Below are 23,879 nucleotides of genomic sequence, written 5' to 3' on the forward strand. Positions count from 1 at the left end.
CCAGACATGGCTTCTGGCAAAAGCTGCAGTAAAATACTAAGGTGCCAGGCAGCTAAGAAAAACATGGATAATCCCAAATGTTCACATTTCCCGAATTTCAAAGTTTTCATGGTGTCTTTCCCACGGCTGCTATTCCAACAAGCAGAGGACTTGGAAAGGGTCCTGGCTTTGGAATGAGAAGACCAGGGTTGAGTGCTGGCTCCTGCATTTGCTGGTGGCATGACCTTGACCAAGTCCTGGGCAGAGTAATCTCATGGAAGCGAAGTGCCCCATTGGTAAACAGGGAACCATTAGAATATCTTGTTCCTGTGGCGGTTATGAGGTTCCAATAGCACAATGTAGGCTTGAAAGTCAATTATGTACTACAATTGGCATTACAGAAGCAAGGACTTTTCCTTTTTCTCCATATTTCAACAGCCCGTGATCCTTCCAGGAGCCCCTCTCCCCCCAGCTCTCCTGCCTTACTATTTCCAGGCATTCACTGGGGCCACCCAAGCCCGATTAGTGGGGTGCTCAGTGGGGTGGGTGGGGGCTGAATTCACGATGCCTCCATTGCGCCCATGCAGATGGATAAGGCAGCTGAAATTAATGACATTCTGAGCCACTGCAGTGCTCATCTGCTTAACAATCCAATTTCTAGGACATTTTAGAAGTTGTTAGCTGACTGCCAAAAATGAGGATCATTAAAAATAGATTCACAGCTGTTCAGGAAGCCAGAGATATAATTTTACCTTCATTATGCCTTATTGCAGATGTTATTGATTTAATCTCATTGCATTTTACTGTGTAATATCAATTCACACTGTCTTTGACTTGGAAATTAGGAACTGTATTTATTCTTCTTATTCTCATAGCATAGCCATGCTTAGACTGACAGCCACATTGACATCAGGTTCCAAGGTGGTGGCACCATTTAGGCAAGGCCTAATTATTGGGGTGCAAAGCTAATTTAGTGTAGTTGCCTGAGAGAAAAATAATCTAAACATGGGGTCATTGTGCCTTTCAAATGTGGAACTACCCACACAAACAATTTAAATAAGTGAATCAAAAGAACACTTGGGTTTCCTTGCATGTCACCAAAACGTTGGTTTGATGAATCTTTCACTTCTCTGGCAATTTTCTTTTATCTGGAAATTTCACACTGAAATTGCTAGAGGAGAATTTAATCTGAAATAAATTAGGATATTGTTTCCCAAGAGGTGTTTCTCAGAACATGTGTCTTGAGATAATCTATGATTAAAAAAAAAACAGGAAAAAAAAAAAAAAACAGAAAAGGTCCAGTGCTCCTCCTTTGGCCGCACATATAATACAATTGAAACGATGCAGAGAAGATTAGCATGGACCTTGTCCCAGGACAACATGCAAATTTGTGAAGTGTTCCATATTTTTATATAAATAAAATAGATTCTGAACTCAAAAGGTCTGGGAACCCCTACATGGTAAGTCCTACTTTGAAGGCGTTACAATATATGGTAGTATATTAAAGGATCCAAGCATGAAATAAATTTGCTTGACTTTGTTTAATCCAGCATTTTCTAAACCAAAGTGGTGCAGAAGTGTTTGTTTTCCCCAGCCATTAATATCTCTGGGTGCTAATGTGCTAAGGAACACCGTTTGGGAATTTCTGCTTTAAGACAGTGCTGGAAGAGGGAAGGCCAGCTCATTCCTAGGAAGTCCTACACCTTTGTTGACTGCCAGTGTGGCTGCCATGTTGAACCTAAAAGAGCCATTCCTGATTTACAAAGGTTGGTTCATGAACTTTTTTCACCTGAGTGTTTGTGGCTTCATTCCTCTTCCTTTCCCTATTTTGCTGCCTCAGCCTCCAGACTCAGGTTCTATCCCATTCACTCCCAATTTCCAGTCTCCCTACCGCCCCCTCAACCCTGCCCCAGGAGAAATGCCAGGCTCATCACTTTTAGGTGTAGCAGGATTCAGGGAGGCCCATGCCTACTCTGTTTTTGCTATGTTCAGGCATTTCCTCAATTGAGTAAGTTAGCTCTGCACAAGTGAGAAAATTTGTTCAGTGTGCTCCAAAGCCTATATGACATCAAGTATAAGATGATTCCAAATTTTTTGTAACATTAATATGTTTCATGGTGTTTAGCAGCCCATTTAGTCATTCTGTCTTGATGAGTGATTGGCATAGCATGCCTAATGATGCACAAGTGTCTCTGTCTATGTTTATAAGGGCTTAGAAAAGGGCCCCATATCGCCAATAATGGCATTTGAAGGGGTTCCATATGCAGCATTTGATTTAATGAGCTCACACTGGAGGTTTTACCAACTACAGTGGACATCATCAAGGATGGTGTGACTCAAGGATTTTTACTTTATTTCTGCCCACTCCCTTGCAGGTCTCCAGATATCACTCATTTCCAGGCTAGTGAATGTCTGTGGGGACCTAATATATTTATGTCTATGTCACTTTCCTTTATTTCATAGAAAATATACCCCTTTGTTCATGATGTCTAACGTTTGCTACTAGGTGGCAGTGAATGTTAAGCAACTTCATTATTATCTCTCTCTAGCCCTTCCCTGCTCTTGCCTATCCCAACTTGGCTGAATGCCCCACACCCACCACCCAGTGGTGATTCCATATCACTTCTCAGGGTGACAACCGTGGGCAAAAGTTTGGGCAGGGATCAGAGCAGAGACCTGATCTTATTTGGTACTTGCTCCCCATAATTACCAACTTCCCAGTGACAGACAACTTATGCCCCGCTAGATTGTGAGCCACACAGTGCCTGGCTTTTCACTTCTCCACATATCCACCATGGTACCCAGCACCAAGCTCAATGCCTACTTACTGACTACTGGTTTAGCATCTCCCAGCCCATAAGGGATGGAGCCAGAGTTGGACTCAAAGTCTCTCTCTCTCTTTTTTTTTTTTTTTTTAAATTTACATCCAAGTTAGTTAGCTTATAGTGCAACAGTGGTTTCAGGAGTAGATTCCTTAGTGCCCCTTACCCATTTAGCCCATCCCCCTCCCACAACCCCTCTAATAACTCTCTGTTTGTTCTCTATACTTATGAGTCTCTTATGTTTTGTCCCCCTCCCTATTTTTATATTTTTATTTCCCTTCCCTTATGTTCATCTGTTTTGTCTCTTAAAGTCCTCATATGAGTGAAGTCATATGATTTTTGTCTTTCTCTGACTGACTCATTTCACTTAGCATAATACCCTCCAGTTCCATTCACGTAGTTGCAAATGGCAAGATTTCATTCTTTTTGATTGCCGAGTAATACTCCATTGTGTGTGTGTATGTATATATATGTATGTATATATGTGTGTGTGTGTGTGTGTGTGTGTGTGTGTGTGTGTATACATATATATATGTATATATATTTCCAGAGTGGCTGCACCAGCTTGCGTCCCCATCAACAATGTAAAAGAGATCCTCTTTCTCCGCATCTTCACCGACATCTGTTGTTGCCTGAGTTGTTAATGTTAGCCATTCTGACAGGTGTAAGATGGTGTCTCATTGGGGTTTTTATTTGTATTTTCCTGATGATGAGTGATGTGGAGCATTTTTTCATGTGATGGTTGGTCATCTGGATGTCTTCTTTGGAGAAGTGTCTATTCATGTCTTTTGCCCATTTCTTCGCTGGATTATTTGTTTTTTGGGTGTTGAGTTTGATAAGTTCTTTATAGATTTTGGATACTAACCCTTTATCTGATATGTCATTTGCAAATATCTTCTCCCATTCTGTCGGTTGCCTTTTAGTTTTGCTTGTACTCAGAGTCTCTTAATGGGCAGATCTGTCACTCTGAACCAGTTCTGTCCCATGAGTGTGATTCTCCAGAGCACTCAGCTTGCTCCTCCATGGGCCCACTTCATTATCACTGTGATTCAACATTGATTGAAAGATAGCTGGGGCTCATAACTACATACATTGTGGTGCCACAGAGAATTACCCAGATTTTAAAAATCGTAGCTTATGCAGATAGCTTCAAGAATCATGTTTGGGGCAGGCAGGGGCCACAACTATGTGTACGAACTCATAAGGTCATATTTGTTCCAAATTGAAAGAGATCTTTGAGGGCATTTAGAGGAACTTCCTTATTTTTATAGTTAGGAATTTGAACTCCAAAGACAGGTACAACTCAGAAACACAACTGATAAACTAAATGATGCTAGAGAATTCCTCTCTACATAAACCCAAATGAGAGAGTTCATTTTCAATTCTTGTACTGATACCTACTTTTCATTCCAGTATTTGAGTTATGTCACATTTTGGTAGCTCTGATGTGATTCACAATTATGTCGCTTTTAAAATCAAACTGAAGTGAAATCTCTAACAAAATTCTAAAGAATCTGAGACAGTGACAGTCCAAAAGGAAAACTCAATTTGGAGTCATACTTGAATGTCCTCAAAATTAATTCAAGAGCGAAACAGAACTAAACTGTACGCTGTAAGGAATTGCTACCTCTACTTCCCCTAGCATTCTTATATCAGTATATTATATAAGCATATACTTATATATGACAGACAGACATATTAAGAAGAGAATAGAAAAATAAAAAAGCTTCTTTACATGACTTAAACTACTCCATTAACAACGCTGCTAAACAAAGGAATTTTAAGAAATAAGAAATTAAAAACAGACATAAAGAAAACTAGCAGAGCGGCGCCACCTAGTGTCGATAACCTGAAAAGCATCTGCTCTTTCCTGCGCCCTCCAGTGGTAGAATTCACCATTTGTCATTGGCAGGAAAACTAATTCTAGAAACACATCGTTTGGTTTCTTTCCTCCGCTCTGGATGGGAGACAGAAAGAGATGGCATTTCAATACATATTCTTAGCAAGATGTACCTTCATTCACTATATTTAAGACAAAACAACTACAGAGATCCAATTTCTGGTTGATCACACAAGTCTTTCTATAGACATGATTTCAAGAGAACTGTACTCATTAACCTTTAAAATCTGAATAATCTTAAAAGATGTCAGCCCTTCTATTCCCATGACATATTGTTCAGCGTGAAATTTTACAAACACCATCCCTGTACCAACATTTTAGTAACATTTCAAAGCCAAAACAAACTTTGATTTAAAAAAAACAAAATAATTTATAAGTAAATGTAAGAGAATTTGATCCAGAAATAAGGTTCATCTTCCTCTGTGCCTTGGTTTACCCATCTGTAGTGGGGAAATTGTTCTGATTCCAGTCTCCCTACCTTCCTTTAGGAGTGAGGGAGAGTTGACAGTGATAGGATTACATGAAATTGTCCCTAGATGCTAGTTAAAAGTAGAAAGTATATGATTCAGACAAAACTGAGATACTTTGTTATTTGTATTAAGAGTTTAAAAATGTTGGCGTTGATGTCTAATACCAGCACTGCCTGAGTGAAGGTAAGAACAGTGCACCAAAGAACGAGATGAACTTTACTAGTCACATGATCTATCCTTTGATAAGTCATTTACGTCTGGACTCTCTACTCCATAGGGCCTGTTCTGGCTCTGATATCCTACAGTTAGATAATATGATTGCAATTTCCCTGTCTCTGTCCCAGCATAGATCGTCATTACCTCTTATCTGGACTAATGCAATATCTTCCTAACACATCTCTCCTAGCTCCAATCCATCCGGCCAAGTAATCAAGGAAGATGGGTATTTCCAGCATAAATCTCCCTAAAGTGTAAGTCCAGTCATCCCATTCCCCTGCCTAAAGGCCTGAAATGGCTCCCCATGGTATTTTGTGGGGCAACCAGCCTTAATCGGCATCTATTCTGTGCCAGACAGTATAATTGGTGCTTTCCCGCCAGTGTCATCACATCCATGCAATGATACTTCAGATTGGTGGGACATGCCCATTTTCATGAGGGTGGCAGCTGGGGCAGAGGGGGGGATTCTGAAGCTATTGGGGGTTCAGGGAACTGGTTCAAGTCCCAGTGAGACAGCAAAGAGCCTGGGATGCAAATCCAGGTCTCTGGTTCCAAAATTCGTGGTATTTGTGAGCAGTTAAGGCGTCGACTTTGGAGCCAGAAATGCTTGGGTTGGAGTCCAGGCTCTGCCAAACATGGTTACACACTGTGTGACCTTTGGAAATTTTCTAACCTCTCTATGCCTGTTTCCTTATCAGTAAAATGGGTGCTTAGTGAGTGTTTTGTGTTATTGTCATCACATTTTCTCACTGAGTAGGCATGAAGATCCCCCCTTAGCATTCAAAGTGCTTCTAAACTTGGTTCCAACTGGATTTCCTGTTTTTTCTTCTACTACTTTCCAAAGAGCCCAATGCCGAATCATTCCAATCCCTCTCCAACCCCACCCCACCCCCCATACTTGCAGGTGTATTGACCTTCCCCCTAGATCTCTGCTTTTGCTGCTTCTGGTGTTCTCCCTTTTCAGCAAGTCTGTTCCTCCTCTCTACCAAACCCTAGTGGTTAGCACAGTGATGGGCATATGGCAAGCATGTAATAAATGTTAGGCGTTACCAGTATTATGGTAATTGAGGGTACTATTAATAATATCCCTCAAGGCCCAATTCCAAACTCACCTCTTTCATGAGACATTTTCCAGCCCTCACATGGGGTGTTGTCCTCTTCTGAGCTACCTGTCTGTTGCCCTACCTGCCACTCAGCACACTCTCAGGCTGTGCTGACCCATACAGTAGCTGCCGGCCACATGTGGCTACTGCACTTGAAATGAGGCTGATCCAAAGTAAGATCTGCTGTAAGTGTATGATATACCCATATCCCAAAACTCTGTATAAGTAAAAGAAGTATTAAAAGTTTCATTGGTATTTTAATTTTTAGTATTTTAATTTTATTGACTATATGTTGAAATGATAATGTTGAACAGATTAGGTTAAATAAAACGTATTATTGAAATTAATCTCACCTGATCCTTTTTCTTTTTAATTAAAATTGCATGTATGATTTCCATTATATTGCTTTGGAGAGCACTATTCTAAAGTACAGTTATTTTTAACAACCGATCTGACTAGAAGATGTAGTTCATATTCATGGTATGAAGCTGAGAGAATGCAGAAAAGCACAGGGTGGAAAAGGTGGTAACCCACCACTCAGGAAGAAACGCTAATGTATATGTTCTAGGATTTTTATTTATAAATATATATTTTTTGGTAAAATATATTTTTTGACAAAGTCAAGGTCATAACCTAAATGTTTTGCTGCCTGCCTTTTTCATTCACTATAGTGTAAATCTCTTCTACTTCATTGAATCTTCATTTTTAATGGCTACATAAGTGTCCCATTTATGGATGTACCATACTTCATTAAGCCAATCTGTTAACATGCCAGAGATCAGCTAGACGCTCACTAGTCTATGATGCCCAAGAAGGGGAAGATTAGGATTCCCAGAATCCCTTGCAGTTAGTTGTGGCCACATGACCATCTTCTGGCCAATAAAATGTGGTCAGAATGATGTAAGCCATATCCAGCCCATAACAAATCCAGGCATTCCTCCTTATCTTTTCTGTCTTCATTTATCTGTTGGATGAATGCAGGGGTATAGATGAGTACTTTGAGGTTCTGGAAGATAGTAGAACTACAAGATAGAAAGAATCAGGATACCTAAATCACTACACGGAAGGCCATCAACTGTATCATGAGCGAAAAATAACCTTGATTGCGTGAAGCCACTGAGATTTGGGATTATTTGTTAGAGCAAGCTAGTGTTAATTCCTTTAATACCTAGTATTGGGCATTTGGATTACTTCTCATTTTTATTATTTTAATCTGCAGTGTTAGGATAAATTCCTAGAAGTAGATTCACAGGGTCAAAGGATATGTACATTTTTTACAAGTTTTGGAAACTATTGGCAAAAAAAATTCTTGTATTCCTTACCAGACTGGAAGCCATTTTATAGATTTCACTTTGATTGCTTCTAAGTATCTTATAGGTTTGGTTAAATGCTAAGCAAACAAAAGGAAATACTTCCAAAATAACGACTTCAAAGTATTGATTTCGGAAACAATGAACTGTACACATGCCTTTAAGATATATAAGTTAAATGGGGCACCTGGGTGGCTCAGTCGGTTAAGCGTCTGACTTCAGCTCAGGTCATGATCTCACAGTTAATGAGTTTGAGCCCCGCATCAGGCTCTGTGCTGACAGCTCAGAGCCTGGAGCCTAATTCAGATTCTGTGTCTCCCTCTCTCTACCCCTTGCTTGCTTGCTCTCTCTCTCTCTCTCTCTCTCTCTCTTTCTCAAAAGTAAATAAACATTAAGAAAAAATTTTTTTAAAGAAATACAGATTAAAGAAAAATGGCGGCAAGTAACATCAATGTGCTGGGCTGGGAACTTCTTGTTAAAAAGAAGGTGTGTTCATTCTTCTAATTGTCATGGTGAAGCCATAAATAGCCAGTTTGGGTATGTACCTCCCACACTATGGGGTGCTGATATGCAGCTGGCCACTTGAAATGTTTGCTTTTTGCATCTTTCTGTTCCTCCATGGATTCTCTGTATGAATCTCATTGCATATATCTGTGCTATGCCTTTTTCATGTATCACAAACAGTGATTTATTCATAGCTACATTTAGTCCTTCAAGAAACATAAATATTAGATTTGGGACAGGTGAAGTTAAGACTACATCATCATTAAGATTCTTTCCAAATCTAAGATTCCACGTGAAAGGTTCTGCAAAGAAATGAATATGATTATCTGGTGCAAGGGCCTACTCTGTAAGAGATCACAGACCAGTCTGGAGGCCAAATTTTAGTTTATGGGGGTTTGGTTTTCTGGAAGCCCAAGCAGTGACAATAGCTTATATTTCTTTCAATCACAAACCAGTGCTCTTTCTTCATGTTAAAAATCATTGAAATAACTCCAGCCCCTCATTACCCGAAAATGCCAGTTTATGTTCAAAATTCTTTCAGAAGAATATGGAGTTCTTCTGAATATGGAGTGGAGTTGAAGTTTTCAAGTCCTCAGGATGTTGAGAACAGCAAAACCCCAGGTTCTAGTCTTCCTATAATGAGATAATTCTCAAGTTATTGTGGTAAAAACTTGTGTACAATGAAACAACATAGTACATTCTAAATGGGTCTCTTGACCTTATTTCTGGAAATTTTATTAATGGTTGAGAAACAATGACCACATAGGAATGAGAAAAATTTCTGTTATACCATCTCTTGAAGAAAATCAGAGTTATAGAGAAATGGATTCCAGAACACCCCAAGACAACAAACCAGCTGCAAGGTTAAAAATATTATCTATTTGATGCTGAACAATGTTGTTGGGTGTCTTTTCTCTAGGTGAACTTCTCTGGGTGAACTTCCCTGACTGCCTAGCTATGTAGTGTCACAAAGACAATCCTCACTGTGGAGGATGAAGAAGAAATTAGTGTCTTGTAACTAAATGTTATGCCTCTTGAATGGGTCAGAAGGAGATGGGCTTGGGGTGCCTGGGTGGCTCAGTCAGTTAAGTGTCCAACTTAGCTCAGATCATGATCTCACAGTCTGTGGGTTCAAGACCCGCGTAGGGCTCAGGGCTGTCAGCTCAGAGCCTGGAGCCTGCTTCAGATGCTGTGTCTCCCTCTCTCTCTGCCCCAATGCCCCCTTGTGCTCTGTCTCACTCTGTCTCAAAAATAAATAAACGTTAACAAACAAAAAGGAGGGAGATGGGCTTTGGGGAAGCCAAGCTGCTAGCATAAGCACTAGTTTGTTTTATTTGGACCTTTTCTGTTCTTCTGTGGTTATATTGGTGTTGTTTAAACTTAAACCCATCACCTTCTCAGACTGCCCTGATGGCAGGGTTCTAGGGGAGAATGACATCCACCAACTTCCTTTGCAATCTCTCTCTCTCTTTCATACTCAGGCAAGACCAAGGCTAAGAAAGGTCCCTCTAAGGGACAAGACACCATCAGACCAGACAGCACTAAAGTGTATGACACATGAGTAAAAAGAGGCACAAAGAAGTATCTTATTCTCTGAGTTGACTGTCTTCCACCTCCCACCCGCCCTCCCAGAATGGAAGTTCTCCAAACACGGGATCTCATTCTCGAGTGCCTAGAACATGACTGGAATATAGAGAATGCTCAAAACTATATTTTTGAAATGTAGAGAGGTAAAAGGAGAGAGCCATGAAACTCTTACTGGAGAAAATGTTTAAGGTCGAGCAAAATTGCCAGATCTCCTAACACCCGAGTGGTCATTATTTATTGATTACCTAGGATAATATCCCAGATGCAGTACCCAGACTATAAACAATAGTAGAAGCAATCACAGAGTAAGAGTCTAATCATTTTCTAGTCAGACAGTAAGTTTCTTCTAGTTTACATCATCTTATACCTGAGAAACTGATCTCAAAAGAGGGCAGAAAAATACTAATGGGCATTAAAATAAAGCACGTGCCTTTCATTGCGAGCATGTTCTCTGCTGTTTTGCACAAGCTACTTCCCCTATCGCTGTATCAATTTATCATAGGAGAACGGCTACCCAAACTCATATCAAATGACACACTCCAAATTTTCTTTGCCATTTCGTATGCATTTTAAATTACATAGTAGCATTGAGACTTAAAATAAGGAAGGTATTTAAGGGATCCATTTTATGTCATGTTAGTCATCCGTGGGGTGGACTGGACGACTCTCGGGACAAAGAATCGCAGGAAAGTAGAATTCTTTTTTATTGTAAAGAGTTTTATCCACAAAAATTTCTTGGCCCTTCTTATGGCTCACGTCGTTGTTGATTCCTCCTCATTCACCAACAAGCATCCAGCGCTAGGCCTTTGTCGGTATTCAGTACATACAGCATTTATTAAGTTTAACACAATCCTCCACCTCTGGGTTGAGCATCTATCCCCCAAATGCTTTCCCTACCCTCGACACTGAGGCTCATTGCCTTTCCAGTCTTCTTTCTTTCTCCTGGCCACCTTCATTTTGGGTTGAGCTCTACGCAGCACTTGGGAAAATGACTGCCCTAATCATAATCTTTAAGATCTCTACAGAAAGTGTCTATAACTGGAATTTCCTCATTACTTTAATGTCCTTCTAGTCATAGCTTCATGGGCCTATTATGTGTAAATTAGAAACACATTATTCCACCAGCAAAGCTTTTCTTTCAAATGCATAGGATTTTATAACCTGTCACAATCTATTAAATTCCGAATTGTTTGTACTGAAACTGACTTTTTTCTGTAAGAAGATGTCAAAGGATCTTAATTTCAGCTAATTCTGGCAACCAAAACGAGTCTCCTCTACTTAATAGCTGGCAGTGGTCTCTGCAGTAAAATGCTTCCAGGAACAATTGGAAATTACTAAGATAATAGTGTGTTTCTTTAGATTAGTATCACCTCTGAAATGTGAAGCTTTTGCCAATTCAAAGCTCCTTTGCTGTCTTTCTAAAACTGAATTTCCTGAAAAGTTCTTAAATATTAAGAGGAGTTGATGTAAGTAGACAAGAAGACAGCAAACAGGAAAGCTAATGGACAGACTGTGAGTGACCTGTGGAGAGTTCTAGAATTTCACATGGGCTACTTCCAAATAAGGGAAAACTTGGCAGGCATGAGTTTGGAATTCTCTTTAGTTTGTCGCTCTTTGCAGAGCCCAATACTGTTTTTGCTACTATTGCTTCATGGTCATCAACTGGAATATTTCCAGAGATGATATGTTTTTGGGTGGGAAAAGCATCATGTCCTTCACAACCAGCTCATGAAGTGTGATGCAGACTCAGCCCTGGAGTGAAGAGTTTGCCATGAGTCATCTAATCTCTGACTTTGGGTGTTAACTCAAATAGCTAATCCCAGGGAGCTATCGTGGGGCAGACTCAAGACTCTATGCTTAATGCTTGATGAGGAGTAACTAATACGAATAGCCAGGCGGGACAATAAGTGTTCCACGTGCACTAGCTTATGTAAGCCTTCAGAAAACAAAACAAAGCAGAAATAAAAAGGCTTATTATTATTATTCCCATTTCACAGAGGGCAACAGTAAGTCTAAAAAGGGCGAGTTAAGATTTGAACTCAGATCACCCTTCAACGTTTTTGTTTTGGAAAAGATCTTCCATTTCTCCAGGATGGGATGACGGGGATCACAAAAGAGCTCCAGATACTGGAACTTTCTTGTTGGTGCTTGTAGGTCTCCTTAACTTTGTGTTTTGCCACCAAGCATTTATTGTCCGTTAAGTCGGGGAGTCTCTGGTGTGAAGATTCTCTTAAAGCAGGAGAGGCACCGTATGCAAAACAGACACATTATAGACAGATTCTCGAGGCATTCCAAATGACTGGTCAATTCAGTCAGTTTAGGATTGAACAGTTCAAACTGACCGGGTGTCGTCGCGTTGTGCCAGTGAAGTTTCAGACAGAGGATCAGTCAATATCTGTGAACACATCATCCCCACGGCTTGGCCCTGTGTACACCAACTAATTGTTGGATGTTTTGCACTTTTCTCTCATTTGTTTTTACACGATATGATTTTCCTTTGCTTAATTTTTCTCTTTCTGTTTGATAAGTCCTGCCTGAACAATTCTGAGCTTCTCGTTAGAACAATTTTTACCAATTATGCTCATGGTAATGCCAAATGTGGGTGTGCTTAATTTAAGTATTAATAGTGAAAATAATCATATTTCACCCAAAATAGTGGCATATGTTTACCATGTTTCATGGGCTATAATCCTTTTATCTGCTTTTCTCGGACTGTGGTTTTCAATAAAATTCATTTTCAATAATAAAATTCCCCAAAATGAAATTCTTTATTTTATATTGACCTGAGACACCTGGGCAACACGTCCCCTAGAAGAGATGTAATTTGAATGTATTACACTTGAATGGAGCTGTCTTTTAGGCAGGCGACCTTTGGGTTGCAATGAATAAAACTTCACTCAAACTAGTTGAAAAACAAAATGTACTTTTTCAGGGAAGTGAAAGATTTGCCAATTAATCAGAAAGTCAGTTAATCAGAACATCCTTTCACAAAGTTCTAGCCTATCAAATTTTTTTTTTCCATTTGTCCATTCATCGATTTATCCATTCCATTAAGATCGACTGAGCCTCTACAACAAATCAGGTACTGGGGACACATGGACAGGGGCTCCACGATCCTTGCACTCAGGGAGTCTTGTCGCCCCTCGCTTAATGCTCCTTCCTTCTCAGCATTTCTGTGTGTGTGCTATCGAAGAGTTTCTAGAACTGATGCAAAAGATAGAAGGGGGGGCGGTGAGGAGAAGCTGTAAAATGGAAGAGATCCCTCATTCTTAAATCTATTAAAGATTAACGTTGGAAATCCAATGTTAAGATGAGAATATATTTCTGTGGAATGCACTGCTTATTAACTTAAGAACCAAGAGATTTCAAAGCTTAAAAAAAACTGAGTTCGGTAGTCACTGAGACAGACCTAATCATTTTCTTCGAATGACACTTACAGCTCTAATAGAAGAAATCTCCTAATATACCCGTTGTTGTTAGCTCTTCTTTCCTGTCCAGCTGTGTGACATCCTCACAACCAACCAGAGGGCTGGTAAAAGTCCAGATTTGTGGGTTCCGTCCTCAGTTTCTGATTCCTGAGGTCCAGGAGGGAGCCTGAGAATTTCCATTTGTAGCAAGTTCCCGGGTCATGCTGATGTTGCTGGTCCAAGGACCACATTTTAAGAAAGGTTGTTGTAAATAAATGTTACTCAAAGTGCCAACTGCAGATGAGAACTGTTCATTACCAGTCTGTGACAAGAAAAGTACAGAAACTGAAAGGAAGCAGTGGGAATCTTCTATAATTTGACATTGCTGTGACATCCAAGTGCATGATCAGTGGGCATATCTCACTGAACAGCTGAGCTCAGGGCTGTCAGACTTGCATTGTGAGTCACATGTGGTATAAGATACATGCTAGATATATACAGGGAGCCCACATTTTATTCTGTAACAGACTGGAAGTAAAAACACAGGTTGTTCACCATACACAGTTTGAGAAGCACCACTCTCTAAACCGTCATGCTATATATACTGCCTCAGGGTCATCCCAAAAATAGTTTCGGGCAGGTAGGAGGAGGACAAGGCCATGTCTTGGCCTGATGCCCTCTGTCTGGGAAGGCCCAGAGGAAACAGACAAGGCTGTACAGATGGGCCCTGGGTGTGACACCACACATCCATGGAGTAGGTCAGCCCAGTGGCCACAGAGATTGTGCTTTTTTGAGGCTGGAGGCCCGGAAAAAGAAACTGACCAGTCAGAATTTAGGATGCCCAACCTCTGCAAGGGTCAAACCATGTAACAGGAAGGTTGGATGCTTCCCAATGAAATCAATATGGGCCCCTCAATTGCAGGCAGCCAAGATTTGAGACTCAGTGCAGGCAACTCTAAACTGTCACAGAGTCACCTGATCTCAGGTCTGGGAAATTGACTTAATACCTGGGCATAGAAGCTTGGGCATGACTAAATCTGCAGGTGGAGACCAAGAGCAATTGCCATCATGGGTGCACCCTAGCCCAGGAAAGGGGAAAGCAAAAAATCATCCTTTTATCTCAGCTACTTGGGCTGACATTTTCTTTTACCACTTCAAACATTTTTATTAAAATTTCCAATCATCTGATTTCTGTCAGGATTCAGCTGTTCTTAGCCTTAAATTCTAGGATCCTCTTGGGCTGGCTAGAAGGGAGGCCATGTGATGGGGCCTCCATGATTTCAAGGCTTGATGAATGTGCCTCAAATTGGCTTTGCTAACTGTCTTTTCAAATGGATCTCCTGATAGCTCTATGATTTTACTAGCAGTGATTTATTTTTTAATATTTTGCACTTCAAGCTCTGATAAATTCAGTATTCTTTCTAAGCACTTGTACAAATTAGATTGTAGTTAGAGGAGGCTAACATTTCTACATGTTCAATACGTCAAGGCCTCATAAGCAGGCACTGCAGCTGTCTGTTTGCTTTTCTAGTCCCCACTGAAGTCTGCTCTTCTCTAAAGCCTGCCTCGGCTGGAGTCACTCCGAGAAGAGGTTTTCATTACCTTGTATCCACAAATAGCCATCAGCTTTGCTCTGTGGCCTCCAGCCACCCATTTGAAAGAGTGACCTTACATGCCCAGCGGCTACCTCCCAGGGCTTTAGCCTTCCGGTAGGAAAACTAACTGCCCCTGAAATGCTGTAGACTGGCTGAGACACAGCGATACTACCAGACTTCCGATAAAGATATGAGTTTCAAGATGATGAGCTAGAGAAACAGAAAAGAGGGTAACACAGATAGTATACACTGGTGATGGGTCAGACCTGGGTTTGATTCTTGACATATCATTTAGACTGCTTCTGAGCAGAAAGTAACAAAAAAACTACGTCAAACTAGTTTAACAGCAAAGGAAATTTAGTGGCTTATATTGGTCCAGAGGCAGAGCAGGTTTCTGAGTTGACTGGTCCAGGGGCTCAAGGACATCACTGGCTCTTCTCTCCGCTCTACTGTTTCAGCTTCATCCTCAGACTGATTCCCTAAGTTCCCTCAAGGATGCAAGACTGGCTGCGGATTGTAATTGGGCTTCCTCATGAGGGGCCAGCAAGGGAAGGAGAGGGAGAACTGTCTCTTGCAACCAGTGAAAGAAAAGTCAGTCACTTAAATATGATTGGCAAGGAGAATGCCCAGCACTGATGGCCTACATTCTGGTTTATTTGAGCCAATCACTGTCCAAAAAGGCTAAGACTTCCAGAATTGGCTTAAACCAATTAGAGTCATTCATTGGAGTTAGGGGTGTGGCTGATGGCTGAAAACCCAAGGGGAGGAAGGAATGGCAGGTGGGAGCCAACCAGCATGCTCATGATGCTGGCTGTGTCGCGCTCATCCCCTTGACCTCCTCATTCAACCTCTCTGAGCCTTGCTTTCCTCATCTGTAAATTGAAGATTACCTTGATACCCACTTCCCTGGTTGTGATAGGGATTAGGAAAGAGATAAGAACAGTAAGGAGCTTTGCACTGTGCCTGGCACACCATAAGTGCCCGGTGAAAATTAGGAGGCAGATCGCCGGAAGTAGGTACCCACTGTATTTAGACATTACATGCTTTCTTAGGCTTGTTTCCAATAGCTCTTCCCCCTTAGTGGATGCAAGTGAAGTGGCCATAAATGGACAGCAAAGACTGTTTAGAGAGACAATTTTATGCTGATTTATCCAGATATTATTTAGGTGGCGGGAGAGGGGGGTGGAAACAAACCTCAAACCAGGCAGTTTATTACATTCAAAGAGTATCTCTGGGTAGTGAGTTTAAGAATAATAGTAATAATGATAATAATAATAATATTAAAACAAGGAAAGTGAAAGGAAGAAAAAAATGAAAATGATGATAGAAGGGGAGTAGCTACAATTCATTAGGCACTGTTGGGTGTTATACTGGGCACTTTACAGGAGTTGTGAGCCGTTGGTGTTGGTTTAATTATATCTATTTGTACGTAAGAAACAGAAATTTATCTAAACTAAGGAGTTTGCCCGAATTCAATAGGCTTTAAGTGGCAAAACCTGGATGGGAACCCAAATTACTATGACTCCAAAGTTCATTTCATGTCTTCATTTCAAAACTACTTGCAAAAGAGGGTGCCCCCATTCATTCATTCACTCATTCATTCATTCCCTCGCTCAGGCTCCTAGTAGCTGGCCCTGGAGCCCCTGCCAGGATTGGTGTCAGGGAAAAGAAAGGTGAATAGGACACAGCAGTGCCCTCAAGAACCAGACAGTGTCCACGTCCTGGGATTCCTGGCTTTTTCGAGGAGTTCCCAGGACAAGGTTGTATGGAGCAGGGTTTCGCACTCTTTCTCAGTCAAATGAGAACTATTGAATCACTAATGATGACGGAGGCACAGCGTGCTCCACAGCCTGCAAGACACAGGGGGCTGCCCTCTCCCCCCAGCTCCCTCTGCCATCTGCTCTCCTCGGTGAGACAGTTTGATCTTGAGCTATCTCAGGGCGAAGGAGGTCGGACCGTCAGAGGTCACCTTAACTCCCCATAACTCTGCTCCAAAGAAATAATTGTTTCAGAGGAAAATGGCTGTGACCAGTCAGATTCTTCTTTATTCAGAATCTGGACCAGATGAAGAGAATGGGTCTTGGGGATTTATATTGTTGACTCTGTTCAATTCACCCAACAGTGTTGAGATGGCCTGTGTGCTGGGGATATGCAAATCAGTGGGTATCACAGTGCCTCTGGCCTCTGGGGTCCACAAGCTAGCAGAGCAAACACAGGCACATAGAAAGGAATATGTATTAGAATAGAATTGTCTAGTATGCCTCTCAGTATGGCCAAACAAGTTGTTAAAATTTCAGCAACTCCAGGCAGGTAAACACATGCTGTCCTCACTGCCCACCCACTTGCCCCACAGAATCCATCTTCTGTCTTTTCTGTCCTGAACCCACCTCAAGGACCTGCTTCCCACCCAGTGGCCCCAACTTCCCCATGATCCCTAAACAGGGGCCTCCAAACCCCTACCCCAGCACTGCAGTGGCCCTCTGTTTTGTTTGGTCTGCATCTGAGCATAGCAGTTGCTAAATGTTTTGACGGTCATCTCTGAATAAAGGCACATACCATGTGCTTCCTGGAGTCTAGGTATGGGGAAGAAAAGTTGGGACCAGTGGAAGGGAGAACGCCCCCAAGAGCACACATGCGTGGAACATCTGTTGTGTACTCAGATCTCTGGCCTGCACTTTGAGCCATGCTCCCCAGAACTTCCCAAAGTCTTCCTGCTTTACCCGCATCCTGCAGTCATCCTGCTTTGAGTCCCAAGGCCGCTGCTTACTGCTAAAGTCAGCCAAAAGGAGCAGATATGGGTCAGAAATATAGGGCTCCCACAAATTGAGGTCTGCCTCCTGGGAATCGGCTTCAGTGTCCTCTGAACTTTTACTTTGGTTTTTGTAGGAATAAAGGACTCAGCAACCAGATGGCTGGATCCTTTTATCTGATGATTGGAACTCTACCCATTAGGATGCTTTTGGCTACCAGTAAAAAGAAAAAAAAAATCAAACTCGCTGAAACAAATGGGAAAATTCAAAGGAAACACACTATGGATCCCAGGCATGGCTCTGTCTCGGTGTCTGAGCGATCCGGGTGACCTTGGTGTCTGTTCTCTGCCGTCCTCAGTTACCTTCAGCCTCAGGTAGGCCTCCTCCATTGTTGCAAGATGGTGGGCAGCAAGAAAAATCAGAAAAAGGTTGTATGTTCTGGTGTTTCTGTCCTCCAGAAAAAGGAAATCTTTCCCCACAGCCCTCAAGGTGGCTCAGCCTTCTACCTCACCATCAGAAATGGGTCACACATTCACTCCTGGCCAATGGCCAATGGAGGAATTGCAGCCACCATTGCCGGCTTTTTCAACTGAGATTCCCAAATCCTTTGCCAGCAATCAGGAATGTCTGCTACTAGAACCTACGGGAAAGAGAAAAGTGGAATTGGAGAAGATGATGTTAGTGAGTAAGGTGTGGAACATGGGAGTGTGTCTAGAAATCAGAAGTTAAAAAACAAAGGATTTTGGAGTAAAGAAACTTGGTTTGGAATGCTAGCATTACTTAGTCATTGTTTTCATTGCTAATTACTATGTGACAATCACCCCCCAAACTTGGTGGATTAAAACAAGTACCATTTATTTTTGCTCGCTGATCAGCAGATCAGCTTGGTGGTTCTGCTAATCTGGGCCAGGCTCAGCTCATCTGGACCCTTTCAAGCATCTTCAGGAGGCTGGCTGGTGTGGGATGGTCTCTGCTGGGGCAGCTCATCTCTGTTTCATGTGGCCCCTCATCCTCCAGCAGGCTTGGCTGGGCTGGGCTGGGCTGGGCTGGGCTGCTGTGTGCTGACTGTGTGCCCGACTTCCAGGAGAAAGAGTGGAAGTGTGGTGGGGTCTGGGCTCAGAACCGGGATGCTATCAGCAAAGAATCATTCTCTTGGCCAGAAGCAAGCCATGAAACCAGTCAAAAGCTGCAAAGTCACATTGCAGAGTGTGGATCCTGGAAAGAGTGAAGAACGGTAATCACTTTGGCAATCAATCTACCACCATGACCTTTGTAAGACATTTCTTTTCCCTGCACCACCATTTCATCACCTCTAAAATGACAGTAATAATAGTATCGACCTCAAAGTCTTACTTGAGGATTAAGTGAGAAAATGCATGTAAAGTGCTTAACACAGTAGTGGGCACATAGTAAGCATTAAATAAGTACTAGCTTTTATTATGCTTGTAACTAGTCTTGTTATCATTATTATTATAGTTGTTTTAATGATTATTATGATTTGGAGTATCTGTGTGCTGGGTTATGACTCCCCCTAGGATACAAACCAAGTGAACTAGCTTCCAAAAAGCCCAGACTTTATGGAAATCCTAGCCGGCTCCCCAGAAGCCTGCTAATCAAAGGAGGGTGATTTCTGAAAGCTCCCCATCTGCCTTCCTCCCGCTTGCTGCTTGGCGAGTGCTGTTCTCACTGGGTTTTTGCTGTGCTGGCTGCTTGGAGCTCCCTGAGCTCTGTCCCTCACTTGGAACCCTCCAAGGAACAGTGGTTAGCTGCTATTTCAACAGAAACCATAGTTTTGGCCAGCCTGCCTCCTGGAGAAAGGGAGCAGGCTTCACTCCCGGGACAGCAGATTTTCTGCTCTGTTCCGCTGTTCTCTCTGTGCCCAGTGCCAAACTCTCTAGAGGCGATAACGTGGTTCACGGTGCCCAGAGTGGGCTGTGAGTGAAGGAAGGAGAAACCTCCCAGCCTCATCTCACATTTACTCCAACCCAAGCCTCCAAGAATTAAAACCAGTTGGCCATCTCTTGGAAAAGAGAATTTGTCTCTTAAATCTTCAAAGGAGAAAAGTTTTTTGTTTTATGTTTTTAGAGGTTTTTTTGTTTGTTTGCTTTTTATAGTTGTTTTGTTCATGAGGAAAAAAACCCAAAAAACCCCAGTGACGGTCCCGGCGTCTATACCCCATGCAGATTCTGAAAGTACCAAGGAGGAAAGGCACAGAGCTCGTTCCACAAGGCAGCCTGCTAATTTCATTTGCCACCACGGTTTTCCCATCTGCTAAGGGACCGGCCCAGACAATTTTCCATGTATAATTCACAGTCCTTTGTAACTGAAGCTCAAACAGAATCAACAGCTTGATCAAAACGCCATGGCGAGGATTCAAAGGGTGGCACTCCCATTTTCTGTCCTTGCTCCAAGCAAAGCCAGTGCTGGCCCTTCCACGCGTGCACTTTCTCTCTGTCTTGCTCTCTGTGTCTCTGCTTCTCTCTCCCTACCTTGTTCCACAGCCTGCCCGGTTTCTCCCTATCTTTCCCCTTTATGGGGCACTCCATTTCTACCTCACAAATGCACTGCCACTGCGACCATTGTCAGAGCTCCACCAGCTAATTGTGGCCCCCACCCCCATGTCATCTGGCCATGGCCAAGATGGATGGATGCTCAATCTGCATTATTTATGTCTCTCCTTTGTGTTGGTGATGTGCTTTTGCATAACATATGTAAACTTCTGCTGACACTGGGAATTCATTTGGTTGGAGATGCTCATAAAGAGGGGCAGGAGGCGACCTGGTTTGTGTAAATTCACAAGCTATCCGACAGCCTTTGCTTTGTCTCCCTGAGAATTGGAAGATGGCTTCTCGTGAGAGTTCTTCGAATTACACTTGACAGTCAGGTGAGCTCTTTTGCTTAAAGAGCTTTGGCTCCATCTGGGCTATAGGTCTTCTGCCTTCAAATGGGCAGGGCAAGGGACCAAGGCCCATCTGAAAGTTCAAATGCAAGCCTGTCCCTGCATTGCAACTCCAGCCAGAGATTATCAGAGCAAGGAGGCCTCAGAGTATCTGATTTAATCTCGTCATTTTGTAGAGAGAGAAACTGAGCCTCAGAAACATGAAATGGCTCACCAAGGGACTAGTCTTGGTATGTCATGATATTCGGTCCTTAAATTCTTTCCAATAAGACAACATTGGTAAAAGGGGGCAGGCACCCTTCTAAGCACTTTACAAATTGTCTCATTTAATCCCCATGAAAGACTCATACACCAGGACTTGTTTCTATCATTCTCACTTCATAGCTGAGGAAATGGAGGCACAGAGAGGTTAAGTAACTTGTCCAAGATCACACAGTACTAAGCAGCAGACCTAGGACTCAAACCCAGTTAGCCTGGCTCACGAGTCCCTGAAATGCCCACTGTCCTAAGGCCTCTTTGAGCTACCTCGATGATTACAGAAGACTGCCCAAGCTCCACACTTTGCAACATAAGGCCTGATCTGGTCCTGCCCCTCCTGACCTTCTCAGCTACATTTCTGCTACTCCTTGGCATGTAGCCCCGTATTGGGAAAAGCAGTCTTATGCGTGTTGTTTTTTTATGACTTAAAATAACACACACTGCAGTATTACCGTAGTAAGAAGCAATAGTGATTTCACTAAGGAAACTCCAAGGAGATAGTCCTTAAGTAGTACATACGATATATATTTCATATGCAAAATTCTGATGCATTTGTACATTATGTCATGGGATGGATTCAGAAGCCGTAAGAGATAACTCTGTTCTGTATGCCAGTTGTTTCCAAATGTCAGTTCGTAACAAAGCTTTCGTGGACCCAGAAAAATAAGGGCAAGAATGTAATGTGTGTGTAAAATGTGTGTGCGTGTGATTATCAATTTGTAAATGTCCTTTCTTGGGAAGCAAAGTCACTTATTCAAAGACTGTAGGCTCTTGTTCTTAAAATTATCAAAGGCAAGAGGAAAGGGCAAGAAATGTTCTTTTGTAAAATAACAGTGTGTGTCGTATCAGGGAAATCTTGGGATGTTGTATTTCAAATTTCTTCATTTTTTGATATCTTATTAGATTCTTGGTTTATTTATTTTACTTACTTAACTCATTCAAAAACTAAGCAACTTCTAGGTCACCTCACCGAGATGATCCATGCCCTAAACTCTTCAGTCCAGAGTATCTTCTCAGAGCTAGTGGGGCTCAACCCTATTCAAAGTACAGAGCAGGGGTGCCTGGGTGGCTCAGTCAGCGTCTGACTTTTGATTTCGGCTCAGGTCATGATCTCATGGTCCATGGGTTGAAGCCGTGAGTGGGGTTCTGTGCTAACAGTGCAGAGCCTGCTTGGGATTCTGTCTCTCCCTCTTTCTCTGCCTCTCTCTCCTCTCCCTCTCTCAAAAACAAATAAATTTTAATAATAACAAAAAATAGAAGTACAGAGCACACCTCTGTCTCTTGGTGGCCTTTTCTTCAGAGCCCTGCCTCCATTCAGGCTCTCATGCTCTGATGCAGCCCATGATGGGCCCGTTCTGACATGGCCTTTCAGCAAGTGGCCTGTGGCCGAAATTACCCTCTGCTTTTCCACTCCTCTGGCCCTGGGCCTCACCTCCTAGTGGGAGACAAGGTATAGGCAGCTGGGAGATTTCACTGCAATACATTTTTGCGGGCTTTGGCATTCTAACACAGGATGCTTATTGCTCCAAAGGGTAATTTCCTCTCTTGGAATTTTAGGCAGTGAGGCCAACTGTGGCAAAAAGTTCCAAGCAACACTGGAGAGCTAGTCTTGAGCACTTCAAATTAAAACCCTCAGGGGGCCCTCCTGAATGGCTGTCCTTGATCCAACCCGGCTGCTAGAAACAACAGAACAGTAGCCTACTGATGCGCCAGGAGACAGCCCTTAGACATCGGTGTCATTCAAATGCCTTTGGAGGAAATGGGTGGAAGAACTAATGATCATGTACTGGTCTAACCACAGATTTCCTGTCTCCCTTTGTCTCTCTCACCCCCTGTAGACCTCCATCTCCCCTTCCACTCTTCATTCTCTGTCTTCGCTTACTACAGAACATTTTACCCAAATAGATGAAAAATGTGTGTAGTTTGCATATCCACACATTGATACTCTCTGTAGGTTCTATGATCTCTTGTGCAGTTTGGGAATGAATTTTTAAAGTCTTACAAAGAAGAACTAGCAGGAGCACCTGGGTGGCTCAATTGGTTAAGGATCTGACTTTGGCTCAGGTCATGATCTCACAGTTTGTGAGTTCAAGCCCCGCGTCAGGCCCTGTGCTAACAGTTCAGAGCCTGGAGCCTGCTTTGGATTCTGCATCTCCCTCTCTCTCTCTGTCCCTCCCCTGCTCATACCCTCTCTCTCTGTCTCTCAAAAATAAATAAACATTAAAATTTAAAAACAAAAAAACAAGAACTAGCAGATCAAGACTCTCAGCTAAGAACACAACAAACCTTATTAAAATAGTAATCTTCAAATTTTCTCTTGAAAACTTAGAGAATGGCCGCTAGAGGCCCAAAGAGGAGAAAGTATGTGTGGAGGAAGGGATACATAGGAAAGAACCAAAGAATATGGCTTATGGAACCCATAGAGTATCTATCAAGTTATGGTTCAGGAAATGTTTTTGCTTTTCTTATAGCATTCAGTGATGTGACTTGAGAGAATTAATGCTTGTGTTGGGAGATGTAGGATGTGACATGTCTGAAACTCAAGCTGTTGAGGAGATTCTAGTAGACAGGCCCATGCTCACCCCAGATATGTTTTCTGTACCACTCCATCCCACTGCAGGACCCTTCTATGGACTTTGGGATGGCAATCCCACCATTCATTATATTACTAAAGGTCTCCTTCTGCTTCATTACTTCTCAGGCTTGGGGAAATATACCACTTGAAGTAGACTGAAGGATCCTACCTCCATCCCACTTCTGTAGTTGGTCAGGAGGCCCCACTAGGCAACCACAGCTGCCTTCCTCCATCACTCTTTCCATGGTCCCCTTACTCTCTGCCAGCAACTCAGCTGAATAGTTTGTTTTTTTTTTTTTTATCTATGGGATGACCAAACTTTCAATCCAATGATCTTAGTGCTTCTTGGCCTTGCCTTTAACGGCTTGCCTCAGCTTCCCATTACCATGGATCATCTAGTTAAATCCTATCTGACATCATCATCTTCATTTGGTATGAAGATGTTTGTTTACCCATCCCTGTAGCTTGGGTAGAAAGGCAGATACAGCCTGAAATTTAAAACCT

At 42.3% G+C, this 23,879-nt stretch overlaps 1 long non-coding RNA gene and 1 other non-coding gene across 2 annotated transcripts in view; one reads left to right on the forward strand and one right to left on the reverse strand.

Annotated features, from left to right (window-relative positions):
- The first annotated feature begins 1,280 nt into the window (after nucleotides 1-1,280).
- On the forward strand, nucleotides 1,281-1,389 carry LOC128775738 (U6 spliceosomal RNA). Its single transcript, XR_008420718.1, has one exon. It is a non-coding gene; the product is annotated as a U6 spliceosomal RNA (small nuclear RNA).
- A 17,088-nt stretch (nucleotides 1,390-18,477) lies between these two features.
- The window catches only part of LOC109263850 (uncharacterized), a 29,228-nt gene continuing 23,826 nt past the window's right edge, over nucleotides 18,478-23,879 (reverse strand). Inside the window, exon 2 of the long non-coding RNA XR_002078420.2 lies at nucleotides 18,478-18,858. This is a non-coding gene — a long non-coding RNA (uncharacterized LOC109263850). The remainder of the gene's footprint in view (nucleotides 18,859-23,879) is intronic.

This window comes from Panthera pardus, unplaced genomic scaffold, assembly GCF_024362965.1.
Source record: "Panthera pardus isolate Hobbes unplaced genomic scaffold, ASM2436296v1 HiC_scaffold_8, whole genome shotgun sequence".
Classification (NCBI taxonomy): Eukaryota; Metazoa; Chordata; class Mammalia; order Carnivora; family Felidae; genus Panthera; species Panthera pardus.